Source organism: Vicugna pacos, chromosome 6 (assembly GCF_048564905.1).
Source record: "Vicugna pacos chromosome 6, VicPac4, whole genome shotgun sequence".
Lineage (NCBI taxonomy): Eukaryota > Metazoa > Chordata > Mammalia > Artiodactyla > Camelidae > Vicugna > Vicugna pacos.
In genome coordinates, this window is record NC_132992.1 from 44,566,373 (window position 1) to 44,581,227 (window position 14,855).

The window sequence follows — 14,855 nt, forward strand, 5'->3', positions numbered from 1 at the left end:
AGAGGATTTTTACATATTTTTAAAATTCATTTTTATCTTATGCCTCTTCAGGTGTTCCTGATATGTGTCTCAAGATATTTCACTATATTCTACACTTTAAATATTAATTGAGAACTCTTGACATGTTTCAGAGATTCTGTGTTTCGAAGGTGTATTCTACAATCTCTTACTTACCAAGCAATCTAGCTGAAAAGGAAAGCTGGACAGAACATACTGGCATCAACATGATAACAAATGCCTCAGTCAAACAAATGACAGAATAAAATATTTTCATGAAGCACGCTGTCCATAACTGTCTATGTTGGCTTGCTCTAACCTCATCTGTTCCTCCATATAAGAAGATCAGCAATATGTTATTTAGCTCAACCCAATAATTACATTTGAATAGCAATTTAGAGCTTTGAAAGAACTTCTGCATGTTTATTTTATTGTGCTGTCAAAACTATTGTATCAGTCAGAGTTAAATCAGGATATCAGAGCTACTACAAGTATTACAGAAATAATGGGTTTTATAAAAAGGAATGAAAATTTACACAGATGTGTTAGGAGCTGCGCAAATGAAGCTCTGGAAGGGAAATAAGAAGATGGAATAGAAGATAGTCACTAACCACGGCATCCGGAAGAGCCAGCTCAGTTAGACAGGAGGGAACTTCAGGGAAATTCAGCAACCATGCAGATTCTACGAATTTTACCTCTTCTGTGGAAAATTCTGCTCTGGGGAAGTTTCTGCCTCTGTGGAAATCACCACATTTAGGGGCCTGGAACCAAGTGGGCTTATGACCACTGTTGACTGGCAGGACCAGCAGTCAGTCAGGAAAAGAAGCCAAACACAAAGCAGCAGGAAAACAATGACAGCCTGGTCCCCACCAGGCACTTCTGTGTCTGTCCATCACTGTGTTTATCTCCCTCATCTTCCAAAATATCCCTGCTTCACTTCCCCTTCCTCATCTCAGATGAATTGCTCTTTTGAGTCACAGTGACTTAGAACCACGCAGAAGAGGGGATTCAGGTAAATGTCATTCTTGGGATTGGACAGAAGCAGCAATGCCAAGTGGGTACTACTGTGTTCACATGTCAAAGTCTGATTTTACTGCCACATTCTACAGATGAGGAAACTGAGACACAGTTTGCTTAAAGTTACTTGTCTAAGAAACAATAGATTCAGGCAAAAGATTTAAATAGGCACTTCATGAAAGAAGAAATCCAACTGGCTAATAAACATATTTTATATCAATAAACTTTTAAAATCAAATATCACTGTACACTCAAGGTAAAAAAAAAAAATTTAAATTCTGACAATACCAAGTGTTGTTAAGGAATAGGAACAACTGCTTGGGAAAATAGCTTGGCATCACCTAGAAAAACCAAAGATATTCTATCTTCAAAAAAGACACCCTGCCTCAACAATCTTTCTCTTAGATACAGCATGCCCTAAATAAACATGTGCACACCGGCATATATATAAAGAATGTTCACAGCAGTATTATCTGAATTAACTGAAACCTGGAAACAACCCAAATGTCCATCTACAAAAGAAAACATTTTTGACATACTCATACAACACAATACTGCACAGCAAAGAATATGAATGGATTAGAGTTACACACAAAAAGAATGGATTATAAACATGGAAATAAAACAATAATTACTGTAGAATATGATTACTTACCTGCTGTCCTTGGACTTTTTTAGAGCTTAGATGTTTTACCTTCAGACTGTGTTCAGTAGTAAAACACAAATATTCAGTGTTTGTGCAAATCAACATCTCATTAAAGTAAAAAACTAGGACAGAGACGTCCTTGATTTACTGCATTTTTATGATGCATAAAATTATCACTAACCTTACAATTTGCATGACGGTTCTCATCTCATGTGCCTCGGCTGTTTACAAAGTAGGTAATACTCATTTTGGTCCTTACACATCCAGTGGAATGCCCTATAAACCAAAGTAGAGAGTATTAAAAAGTCCTAGTCTCAGATTCCAAATGGCTGCAATGTAGGTATTACTGAAGCAGAGTAGACAGATTCTTTGCAGGCATACAGAGAATATTCACAAGAACTGATTCTGGTTTTGGTGTACCACCTAGGTCCCCTTTACTGGCTCAGTGTACCCATCCCTCAGCTGCTGGTACCCTTTTCAGCTGACTGTCCTTAGCTGCCAAGAGTCACTCTGCCTTAAGAAGCTTGGGAGATTACACCAAACCCCATGGGTCATGATGGCTAGCTGATGTAAGGGTGTAAAAGGCCCTCCTGCCTCTGGGAAGGACAACTTCTGTAGCAACATTCACCCTCCAAAGCTCCCTGTGGGAGCAGATCAAGGGTAGACTTCTCCTGAAACATATCTTTGCTTGGCTCCCTCTGCTCAATTATGCTCCCCTCGTTCCCTTACAAGTTTCTTCAGAGAACGCTCCCTCTGTAAATAACTTCCATAGGAATCTCACGCTTCTAGAAACCTTACCTAAGACATGTTGGTACCAGGAGTAGATCTACTGGGGATGAAGAATATAAAGTTGGTTAAGGGAGAATTTTTCACCAGTGGAAGTCTCTCCCTGTTTCTCAATTTAATACCCTGGGAAGGGATTCTCAGGCTGGCTTAAAAACACTGATAGGATGGCTCTTAGAAGCTCGAAAAAAGTGATGGCCCACATTAAATGTATGCCAGAATTTCTATGACAGGCTGTGAAGGAAGAATCCAACAGGCTCAGAGAAGTGGGCATGAACAGAACTATCATGTAAGATCATAAATTACACTGTCTGACTATCTCTCTAGAAATAGCTAGGGAACATTCATTTCCCTTGCCAAGGCATCAGTGAAAAGTTCAGGTGTGGTGGTTTTCTGGAGGTCAGTAAAGATAGTCAGAGAAACTGTCGTAGAATTTGGCTCCTCCACAGCCACAGGGAACCCAAAGGAGGAAAAGTCAAAGGTAGCCCTTAACCATCATGGACAAGGAGGATATAATCATTCAAAACAAGGAACAAGCTGGAATGGCAGCCAGGGAAGCCTGACTCAAAGGGAATCTATATATATGGCTCATCCATCCCTAAGGGCAAAGAAGAGTCAACAAGACGACTGCATAATGTAATCAAAAGAGATCAAGAAAGGATGAGCAGAAGACTGAGATCAGGCCTCCATGGAAAGTCACAATCTTTTGCCCCATTTCCAGACCTAAGCCAGTTCTCTGACCCAGAATCCCTCCACTGAAAGAGAGTTGGTTCCCCTTGAGGAAGGCCCTGCAACATCACTGCCAATATACAAAGTAGTGACTCCCCCAGAACCTCCACCAAAGAGACTTATGGCCATTTACTTGGTTGACCGTACACTAGAGAAAGGAGACGTCCGGCTCTTTCACATTATCTGAATGATGACCCCATATTAATTCAAGAAATTAAATTCATTGTTAAAAATCTTTTCATTCACCAGTGGCTTCACTGGTGAATTCTACCAAACAATTAAGGAGGAAATAATATCAATGCCAGACAAAGTTTTTCCAGAAAACTGAAGAGAAGAGAGTATTTCCCAAATGCCAAAAACAGACGCTTAATATCTGAGGGCTCTAAGCTCTTCCTTATTGCGAGCAAGAAAGGACTGAAGGGAAGAGAAACTATGGGTTGTCTCATCTTTTTCTTTCCTTCTATGTCATTATTTTCACAGGTGGTTGGCTAATACAAGAAAGTAACATGACTGAGGAAGGATATGATGGAGTTTCTTGACTGTTCATGTTTCTTAGAAAACTATTATCTTCTTTCTGCATTCAAAGCAAGTTCTGGTGCAAACATAAAGCATGGCCACTTGGAGCTGTCAGCACCTCCCCCTACTTACTCAATTATAGACATATCACGCTTACCTTGTATTCATTCTGAGTCTCACTGAACTTCCACGCATCCTGGGTCCACCAGAACTCTGCACTCATGCAACATCACACCGTATGTGCCAATGGAGTGATGAGGAACCGTGGACACATACTCTGCATTTATTTCTTCTTTGCTGCTCATACATATATTCATTCCATTGTCCCATCAGACTTCACTTACAATACGTAAGTTCAAAGATAAAATTCCAAGATGGTGACAGCAGAGCATGAATTTAAGCATAAGGCACTTCTGAGCTTAGGAGCTTCATGCAACTGTATAGGTCACAATCCACTGAAGCTGGCCCTGCCAACAGGATGTTTTGTGGAAATTTCAATGAATAAATGCACAAATGAATCTCACTGAAAAAGAAAAAGGGGAAAGAAATTCAAATTAATAAAATCATGAGTTTTCTAACCTATCAAGTTATCAAACTCACTATTTCAGAGATAATACAATAGAGGTGAAGGTACAGTGCATGGGAATTACTGGACCACACTGGTGGACTGCTCCTACGTTTCTGCTGTAAGATTCTTAGTGGGGTTTGCGTTCTTTAACATAGCAATTCTACTTATGGAAATCTAACAAAGGAAGTATTTCAAAATTGCAAACAGATTCACGTTCAGTGCAGTATTATTTTTAAGAAGGAAGAATTGCAAATAACCTTAATGCCTAAGTGAGGCAGACTAATCAGAAAAAGTTTAATATTTCTATGTGATAAAACATTAGGACATCAAACAAAGTATGTGTATGAAAAATATTTGTTGTCATGTAAAATGCCTCATAATATTAGGTAATGAAAGGGTGGAAAATTACGCACACACTGTAATTTTGTCTTAATAAAATACATATTTAATAAGCACACAGTGAATATATACATATTAAAGACTGGAGGGAATTCAGGAAAACACGAATAGTGCTGATGCCGCTGGTGGGATAACAGGTGATTCAGCTTCTTTATGTGCTTCCTACTTCTCTTTCTAACATCCTTAACTTCTTTTGAAATTAAAAAAAAAGTATATTAAACATCAATCAGAGGAAAGGCTTCAAACTAATTCTAAGCCTTTTAGGACATTATTAATATTGCAGAATGCATTCACCTGTGTCTGGTACATTTTTCATAATTTGTACTTCTCTTCATTCCTTCAATTGCTTTGTGAAATCAATTGCTTTTAGCTCATGCTATTAAGCCCAAGAGAGGTAGATAAAATAGTGTGAAGGTAATAATAGTTATATTGACAAAAAAGAAAAGAGCCAGACACCCAAACAGCTTGTGTCTTTGCTATTTTTACTTATGTACAGAACCGAAATTTCAATTGATCCTTGAGGCTTTAGCCGAACACTTCTTGCCTCTCTATGAGATGAGCTCTGGCAAAACTGAAATAATTAGGTGCTTGAAACAATCGTAGAAATAGCCTCGAGGATGCTATTGCTGCTCTTGTATACAATTATTTCCTCTGTGATTATTGCTATGTTTTCATATAATTTTAAATAGTATTTATTCTCTCATATTCCCAAGTTGTGCTTATGTTTCACAGTTAGGAAAAGAAGTGCAGATATATAAAGTATAGTGATCATAAACTGATCAATGCTTGAATATTCATAACAAAGACACACACACATACTCTTCTATTAATAGAAGTCTAAATGGTCATTTCTAACTGTATATTTAATTAATAGGAAAAGCTATGAGTCTAATCTCTTAATTTATTCAAGCCATTGCGAGCAACTGCCTACAGAAAAACAGTTCGTGAATGATTTTGTAAAGAGCTTTAAGTTGTATTTGAACTTTTTAATGAGCAGAGAATGGATCATCTCCTCCTCCCTAAATAGATAAACATTTCAAAGGAAAAGACTCAAACTGGAAATATTTATGTCATGATAACCTGCCCTTTGCTAGACTGATTCAATTAAAAGAAAGTTTATATCCCCAGTGCAGAGCATCTCCCTGTGTTGCCCCTCCACACATCAAGACTGGAGAGTTTGCTCAACCTAAGATTCTCAAGGTTGGAGTTAAACCCACAGGTCATTGAGTCCATCAGTTCTTAAATGGGTCCTTTTATATTGTGGTTCTAGTGGGTCTCTGTAAAGTAAGTAAAAATAGAGACAAAATAATGTGTGTTTCATAAAACTAATTGTATTCAATTCAAAGCCATGTCCTTTAATCTCAGGAGATTAACTTTTAACTTTTTTGGTATTAAAGTATCTTTTTTATGAAAATTAAGTGGCTGTCCTTTTTGTTTTTTAATATTCTTACTGAGAAAATAGATGACTAAGGGTTAGTTTTTTAAGAAAATTCTCTGTTTCATGAAAAACTAAAGTCTAAGATCAGGTAAACAAAGTTACTGCTTCTGCCCAAGCCTGAGGCAACTGATGAGCAAGGACTTGTGGGAACTGGTGAGCAGGGAGATTTGGAGGGAAATGAAATTGGACTTCAAGTCTGTTTAACTTTAGAGAAATGACTTAACCTAGTTAAGTAATTCATTTCTTTGACTGTATTGCCCAATGTTACCTTTCTCTCAAGTTGTTGGGAAGATTATAAAATGAGTGGTTGGCTGACTGCTTAATAACTCAATGCAAATGTCACCTTTTCAAAAAGGCCTTGCTTATTCTACCCTATCTAATGGGCACCCTCTCCTCACCCACCCGCCCAGCCTTTCTCTATTCCACATCAGGGTACTTAGTCTCTGGATTCATTTCATTTTCCCAACAGAATATAAGATTCATGAGAGAAGGGACCCTGTCTTCCTTATTCCCACTGCATCCCTAGCAATTAAAATATATGGCCAAAACATGGTAGTACTTAATAAATATTCATTGAATATGGAGTGAATATAAAGTTACACACACAAAAAAAACCCTCAATAAATGTTAATTCCCTTCTTTCTGACTAAAGAAAAAAGTCCATCTCCCTAAAATATCATCTTGGTCTTCATCGTCTGAGAACATCAGAACCCGTCCCCAACACATAAGGTATCTCTCTTTCCAAACATATATTCCCAAATAGGAAGTAATTCTTTAGGTAACTGTTATTTGATGAGGACATCTTTATTTCAGAGCTGGCCATAATTAAGAATGATTATGGGATGGCAACCTCAAATTGGGTTTGGATGCATATTTAGTTTATTGAATAAAAAGAATGCCTAATTTTTGAGATTTACACAGATTGCCAGGAAAATGTCATCTAAAACCTTCCATTTTAAGACTATGTATAGTATCTGGTAATTGCTTATATTAATTTGCATTTCAAATCAGTATTGAAAGGGTTCACCATGTAGTTGTCTTCAGCTAAAGTGTCCTATTCTGCTAAAAGCTAACATTAATGAGTAAAACATTTAACTTAACACAAACATGCTAAGTACTAATATTAAAAAGGAAAAGGAAGGAAGGAGAGAGGGAGGGAAGGAAGGAAATCAAGGAAGGAAGAAAGGAAGAAGGAAGGAAGGAAGGAAAGTAAAAAGCAAAACTATTGAGGAAAAAATCAAAACCATAAATAGGAAAATGAAAGTCTTCAGAGTGTCTCTACAGCCCAGAAATCAAGGCCTTAGGGAAGGTCCCATATATCTGAGATACCAGAAATGACTCTTTCTGAGGATGCTAAGGTTCCAGGCCAACAGAGAAGTGTGTTTTGTTTGTTTTTGGCCGTGATGTAAATATACACATGTGGGACAAGGAAATAAGGAGCTGAGTAGGACAATCCCACTTAATCTTGGTTGTCATCCATCACTTACTCTAAGCACTAAATTAGTGCCTAGATTTAAGGGATTGGCAGCCATTAAAACACAACATGCCTAAGCTCTAATTCTTTTCCCTTGGCAAAAAAAGTGTCCCATATGGCTATGGGAAGTGGTGGGGAAACGGGCTGCGTAGCACTGGTGGAAACACAACCCAAGACATGGCATACGAACGCCTGTTTAGCCCAGTGCTAGGTACCGTAAAAGATGCCTAGACTTCCAGTTTTACATTCAGCACGTTAAAAGATTGGAAATCATCACTTCCATCCTTAGGAAAAGAAAATGTTAAACAAACTGAAAACCAGTAACTTCTCTTGGAGACAGGAAAGAACTGAGGTTGCAGGGCAAGCCACCGGCCAAATCCCGGTGAGCTGCAGCTGAGATCTGCTCATCTGAAGCAGAAGCCACTGGGGCCAAAAACTGGTAGGAACACATCAATGGTAATTTTGATGAATTGCTGGAGGCTGAATATGGACTAGCTTGAGAGTGAGAAAGTCCTAGGGCTGCAGGTCTTAGGAGGCTCTCATACTTTCAAGAATTTCACCTCCTGGAACCCCACCAGTGAAGAGCCAAGAAAGATCACCTTGTGGCTATTGCAAGGGGAAGGCAAGCATAATCTTTGTGAAATATGCCAGAATGTTCTCCATAACAAAGACCTACTCTCCAGGGCCTCATCTCACCATAAGAGAGGGCATTTCTTCCACTATAGTCCTCTCTAGCCCCCTCTAGCATTTAAAGGAGTCGGGGAAGGAAACTGAGAAACACATGAAGGTCATAGCCCAGAGACACATCACCACTAAAAGACTGAGATTTAATATTAAGATTATAGAATGCTTCCCCTCTCACATTCCTTACCACATACCAACACAGTTCCAGCATAATAATAGTGAATTCAGCTGAAAAAACTGTAAGACTCAGACTCTATTTAAGAAGAAATTTTTAGCAAAACCTTAGGACAACAGGGGAGACAAAAACAAAGATATTGGAGGAATTGAAGCCTCTGGTACGTACAGCTGCAACAAACATTAAACATAGTTCAACAGCTAGCCAAATTGACATAAATATTCATACTAAAGTCCTATTTACCTCAGTTCCTATTACTCAATACATCATGCTCAGCTTTCAACAACAAAAATACAAGGTAAAAGAGAACACACTCTGAAGAAACAAAGCAAGCATCAGAATCAGACTCTGATATGACATAGAAGCTGTCTTTAGCAGCTCTGGTCTGGGATTTTAAATAACTATGATTAATATGCTAAAGACTCTAATGGAAAAAGCAGACAACATGCAAGAACAAATGGGTAATATAAGCAGAGAGATGGAAACGAAGAGTCAAAAGGAACTGCTAGAAATCGAAAACACTGTAAAAGAAATAAAGCATGGCTTTGGTGGGCTCATTATGAGACTGGACACAGCTGAAGAAAGAATCTGTGAGCTTGAAGACAGGTCAACAGAAACTTCCAAAACTGATACATAAAGAGAAAAGAGGATGAAAAAATAAAATAGAATACAACAGCCAAGAACTGTGGGATAATTTCAAAATAATTGAAATATAAGAAGAAACAGAACAGGATAAATACTTGAAGTAATTCTGGGTAAGAATTCCAAAAGTAATGACAACAAATCACAAATCCATGAAGCTCAGAGAACACCAAGCAGGCTAAATACCAAAAACATACATACCTAGGCACATCATTTCAAATTGCAGAAAATCAAAGACACAGAGAAAATCTTGAAGAAAGTTAGAGGGATTAAAAAAACAAACAAATAAAACCTCTTACTTATAGAGGAACAAGGATAAGAATCACAGTGGGCTTCCTGTCAAACACTATGCAAGTAAGAGAAGAGCATCGTGCAATATTTAGTGTTGAAAGAAGAAGCCACCAATCCAGAACGTTATGTCCAGAAAAATTACCCTGCAAAAGTAAAGGAGAGATAAAGACAGATTCCAAGAAAATTAAGCATAAGTTATTGTTCCTGCTTCTAGCTTCACTCACCTTCAAAAGGGAGCAACCAAAGGACTAGAAACTGGTCATCCTTATTGGAAACATCAGACAGAGGAAGTGACAGACATTGAAACTGAATTAGGAAAGAGTCTCTCAGATAGAAAATGTCAAAAGACAATGATTGTTAGTTGGGGCAGAGGGTAAATGCATGACAGAGACCAAGTGGGCTGGACAGTGAGTATGCAATTTGCAGTTATTTGCTTTTATTGCTAGACCTCATCTCTTTTGTGGCCACATGGGATTTCTGCCTGAAAATGAGAATACTTGCCAAGCACCATTTGGACCTAACCTCTTCCCTAAAGGAATATAAAGTCTATAGATATCCAGATATATACATAAATAACTGCAAAATATCATATAGCAGTAGAAACTTAAATGCTAAATTGTGAGTGATAAGTGACCATCTTTCAATCAAGTCATGCAAGAAATAATTATTGGGTTAATACCCTGTGTCAGGTACTCCTGTAATCTCAGGGAATTTTTAAAGTGATGGACACAAAGACACAATAAATAAGTAAACAAATAAGAAAGATATCATATACTGGTATAAAAATTAGATAACATAAACAAAAATAAACATAGAATTAAAATCAAGTGATACGAGGGGTAGGGTATAGCTCAGTGGTAGAGTGCATGCTTAGCATGCATGAGGTCCTGGGTTCAATCCCCAGTACCTTCATTAAAATAAATTAGTAAATAAATAAACCCAATTACCTCTCCTCAAAACAAAAACAAATAAATAATCAAGTGATATGACTGATGGCAGATGGCAGATGACAGACAAGTAAACAGATAGACAGACAGATATTTATTTTAGGGAAATGGCTCATATGATTGTGGAGGCTGACAAATCCGAAATCTCCAAGGTGGGCTAACAGACTGTAGACTCAGGGAAGTATCGATATTGCACTTCAAGTATGAAGGCAGCCTGCTGGCAGAATTCTCTCTTCTTTCTGGCATGTCAGTTCTTTTTCTACTAAAGTCTTCAACTGATTAAACAAAGCCCATTCACCTTATGGAGGGCAATTTGCTTTACTTAAAGTCTACCAATTTCAATGTTAATCTCCTCTACAAAATATTTTCACTGAAACATCTAAAATAATGTTTGATTAACTATTGGTCTAACCAAGTTGACACATAAAATTAACCATGATAAGTCCACCACTTGTCAACTTGACACTCATACAGATCTCCTTAAATCATACTTAATCTCCAAATAAAAACAGTAACAAGGTCATACTTCCACCTGATGTGATACAACTATCCTGCATACCCCAGAAATGCACAAACCTCTTCCCCAGAAGAGGATGCAAAGTCCTTAGATGATGTGCTCATTCTGCCAGCAGACCTCAGATCTCAGAATAATGCCCAGGGAGGATTCTCACTAAAAAGAACAGTAGTGAACACATGGCCTCCCATATGTCAATTTTATGGCTGTTATTTTAAGAAGTCCTTTAATTATTTCTTTTCAGGGGCAGTAGGTTTGCTACACAAAACCATTTTATTTTAGCTGGTGAATTTTCAAACTTGGCTCTTATTTCTGACTCCAACACAAATATTGTATAAAAGAAAAAAAACCTCATGAATCAGATGCAGAATTTTTCTTGCATTTTCTTCCTCTTCTCCATGTGATATTTCAGTCCTTTGGAGGATGGGATAGAAATCTACCCCCCAAAAAAGGCTACTTTGTGCAAACAGTATGAACAGTAAGTATTGATAACTGATTGCAGGGTCAGGAAAAAGCTGAATACTAAGTTAGTATCAATGAATTTTCCACCTTAAAGGCTGTGGTTTCACTAGTAAAAAATTCAAGAACCCAGTTACTTCGAAGAAACTTGCCAATAGGAAAAGTATAGTGTTGATAACTGTACACTATTGACCATAAACTTGCCTTCTGTCCTGGTTCACACATATTTTTGCCTTGTAGAATTTTTTATGATATCCAGATCTCCTGCTTGGTAGATGTTAAGTTCTAATTTTATTTCTGTAGAGCATTTAGATATGCTCTATCCCTTGCAAATAGTAGGTGTTCAATTGTATTTGTGGAACGAACACAGAAATAAGGGGACTAGAAATAATGAGCATTGGTGAGGATGTGGGGAAAAGGGAATACTCATGAACTGTTGGTGGAAATCGGCCTTTTGGCTCCCATCTTGTGCCAGTCCAATGAGGTACTGCCAATTGTAATGGTGAGAAACTCACCCAAACTATAGTCTTTGAAAGACATTCTGACACATAAAGCTTGTTGGTTCCAGCCCTTGTTAGTAAGTGCCCTTTAGTAAGTGTTTGTACTAGGGTACATTTGTCCCCCAAAAAATTCAAGTCCACCCAGAATCTTGGAACATGACTTTATGTGGAAGTAGGATCTTTCCAGATGTAATTAGCTATGTTAAGGTCACATTGGATTAGGGTGGACCTAGGTCCACTGACCAGTGTTCTTCTTATAAGAAGGCTATGTGAAGACATGGAGACACACAGTGGAGAGGGCCATGTGAAGACAGAGGCAGAAACTGGAATGATTGTCCAAAAACCAAAGAATGCAAAGGATTACTGACAACCACCAGAAGCTAGAAGACACAAGGATGCTTTTCTATAACCTTTGGAGGGAGCATGGCTCAATCGTCATTTCAGACTTCTAACCTCCAGAACCACGAAAGAATAAATTTCTGTTGTACTAAACTACCCAGTTTGTGGTAAATTGTTATAGCAGCCTAGAAAACTTATATAGTATTTTTAAAAATAATAATTAGCAACCAGAATCTATATCATAGTTTTTAAAACTATTAGGTTTCTAACTGACAATAGTAATACAGACTCAGTGTAACCAATTAAAATATGGAATTTTATAAAGTCAAAAGCAAAATTAAAATATAGAAACTTATAAGTTAAAAGTGAAAGTCCTACCTTTACATCCCAGCTCCTGCCTCTGCATATTTGCACTTTTTACCTTTTCTGTGAATATAGGCATAAGCACTCTTTTTGCTAAAAATGGGATCACCCTATGCATAATGTTTTTCAGCTTGTCTTTTTTCAGTAACTCTATTATGAAATATATGGGCATCTTTACATGCCAACATACAGAGATCAACATCATTCTTTTAATAGACTGCATAATAGTCTATTATAGTCACCATCTCATAATTCACAACATTTGTTCAATATTCTATTTATTTTCAGTTGTGGGCTAGGCATGACATCCCTGTTTCCAGGTAGTAGATAAATAAGTAAAAAAGAAACTGTACTGCGGTATGATAAATGTTTCAACAGGCACAAGCACAGAGGACTGTGGGAGGGGACAGGAAGGGTGCCCCTGGCACAGGGAGCAGAGTATACAAATGACAGGAGATATGAAGAAATAATCCTGTGGGCCAAAACAAGCAGCATCTCACCATTCTCACAAGTGGCTGCAAAGAAAGAATGATCCACACATGAGCTCTGGAAGGTTATACCTAGTCAGTTTTCCTGGATTTAAATAGACTTATTTCAAGAAGCCTATACAAAATTATTTAATGATCAGTTGGCTCAACACAATGCACTATGTGGCCTGAGCACTTAATCAGTTTAAACAAGTGTGACTTGTTCTGCTGGTACTTTAAAAGATGCACTCTTCATTATCCTAAGAGTCTTGGCTGCAGGCACATGGACCCTAATGAATCACTGCTTAAATTTCTAGGAAGCATTTTCAAGGATGCAGCTCTGAGGTGTGGCTTCAGACAGGTACCATCCTAGAAAACGAGGCCAAAGAGCATAGCTAAAGTGATCTTAACAGTGGTGAGGAGTCCAGAGGCAAAATCCTGAAGCTTAATCTAAATGAACCCCATAGAAGGATGATTTATTACCAAAGGACAGAAGAAAATGATTAGCCTTAATGAAGCACCTCGTAGTTTATGCAAATTGGATCTGATTCACCACTGATCTTGGACTCAGGATTCCCGCTGACTTTTAGCTCATCAGCTTTAATCACAGGCATGCCTAATGGGCCTTTTGTCTGAGACCTTGATGAACTGCCTGACTTCATTATTAGGTGATGGGGTAGGAGGGCAAATGCCTGCAATTTGGAATGGAGTGGGACAGACTAGACGCCAATTCACTTCCCTTTGGTGATGCCTGAAACCTTCCTTCCACCTCATCCTCTCCGTTCCAGTTACCAGAGGAGAAAGCAGATCTAAGTTATCCACTTCTATTAGTGAAAAGGGGCTCAACTGCAGCAGGGAAAATTAGTGCAGATCTCTGCCAAATTAATCTATATTAATATAACGAGAGCATCCCAATTCCTCATTCCGTAGATCTTCGGAGGAGAACTGGCATTACTGGAGACTCAGGCTGGAGCAGCTGCAGGACCATAAGGAAATGGAAGAGAAGAAAATGGACATTCCCCTCAGACAGTTTTATCTTACCTGATTTTTGTTTTTAAGTCTGAAATAAATATGTGATGGAAGTGGTTATTGTGTTATTAAGAATAAACCATCATTGAGTGATTCCCTAACGGCTGACACTACTCGGAAAATTCTTTTAATAAGGGTGCGTGCGTGAGTCCCGGCTGAATGCTATCTGCTCGCGCATACGGCAGTCAGTTGAAAGTGTCTGCAGCGATGGGGTCCTGACTGGGGCCAATGTTTCATTCAGTTACAAAAGCAGTTTATCAGCCACACACACGGAGATACTTCCTCAGCTAGTTAAGCTTTGCCTTATACTCACAGTCTCTCATTCCTAGTCTTAGAACATTCCCCACTTAGCAGATTCTGCTCCCTGGCTTTGCTGCTGAATCAACCTATAAGGACTAATTTCACGTCTCCTTTGAATCCTGTCAATCTGACTTATTTTGGGAGAGTGAAAACGGGAGCGTCAGTCAAAGCAGTCACATCAGAGAGGCCCTCAGACAGCTTTTCAAGAGGAACTCAATTAAATCACATTCCATTTACTGGGATGGGTATTTATTCAGAGCACAGCAACCAGGGGAGCTGGGGTGGGGGGGGTGGGGGGAGAGCTGGTTACCCAGCACCCGAGGGCTTCCCGCACAGAAACCTGGCCTTGGGTGCCTTTTGCTGGGGATGTCTCCCACCCCAGGCTTTGGATTCCATGAACCAATACAATTTGAAAACCCAAAGTATATTTAACAAATTTTTATTTGGCCTGATTAGCAAATTAAAGAAAATCAACCACCAAATACTATTGCTATCACTTCAGAAAAGGGCATTTTAAAACAGCAAAACAACAAGAAATTCTTAACTAAAAATCTTTTTTTAAATTAAGGCATAAAATT

General features: G+C 38.3%; 1 long non-coding RNA gene across 1 annotated transcript in view; it reads right to left on the reverse strand.

Annotated features, from left to right (window-relative positions):
• Positions 1-519: 519 nt before the first annotated feature.
• Positions 520-14,855, reverse strand: part of LOC140696898 (uncharacterized) — a 305,226-nt gene continuing 290,890 nt past the window's right edge. The window contains exons 3-5 of the long non-coding RNA XR_012073542.1: positions 3,846-4,211; positions 1,842-1,936; positions 520-732 (exon numbers count right to left, since the gene is read on the reverse strand). This is a non-coding gene — a long non-coding RNA (uncharacterized lncRNA). The remainder of the gene's footprint in view (positions 733-1,841; positions 1,937-3,845; positions 4,212-14,855) is intronic.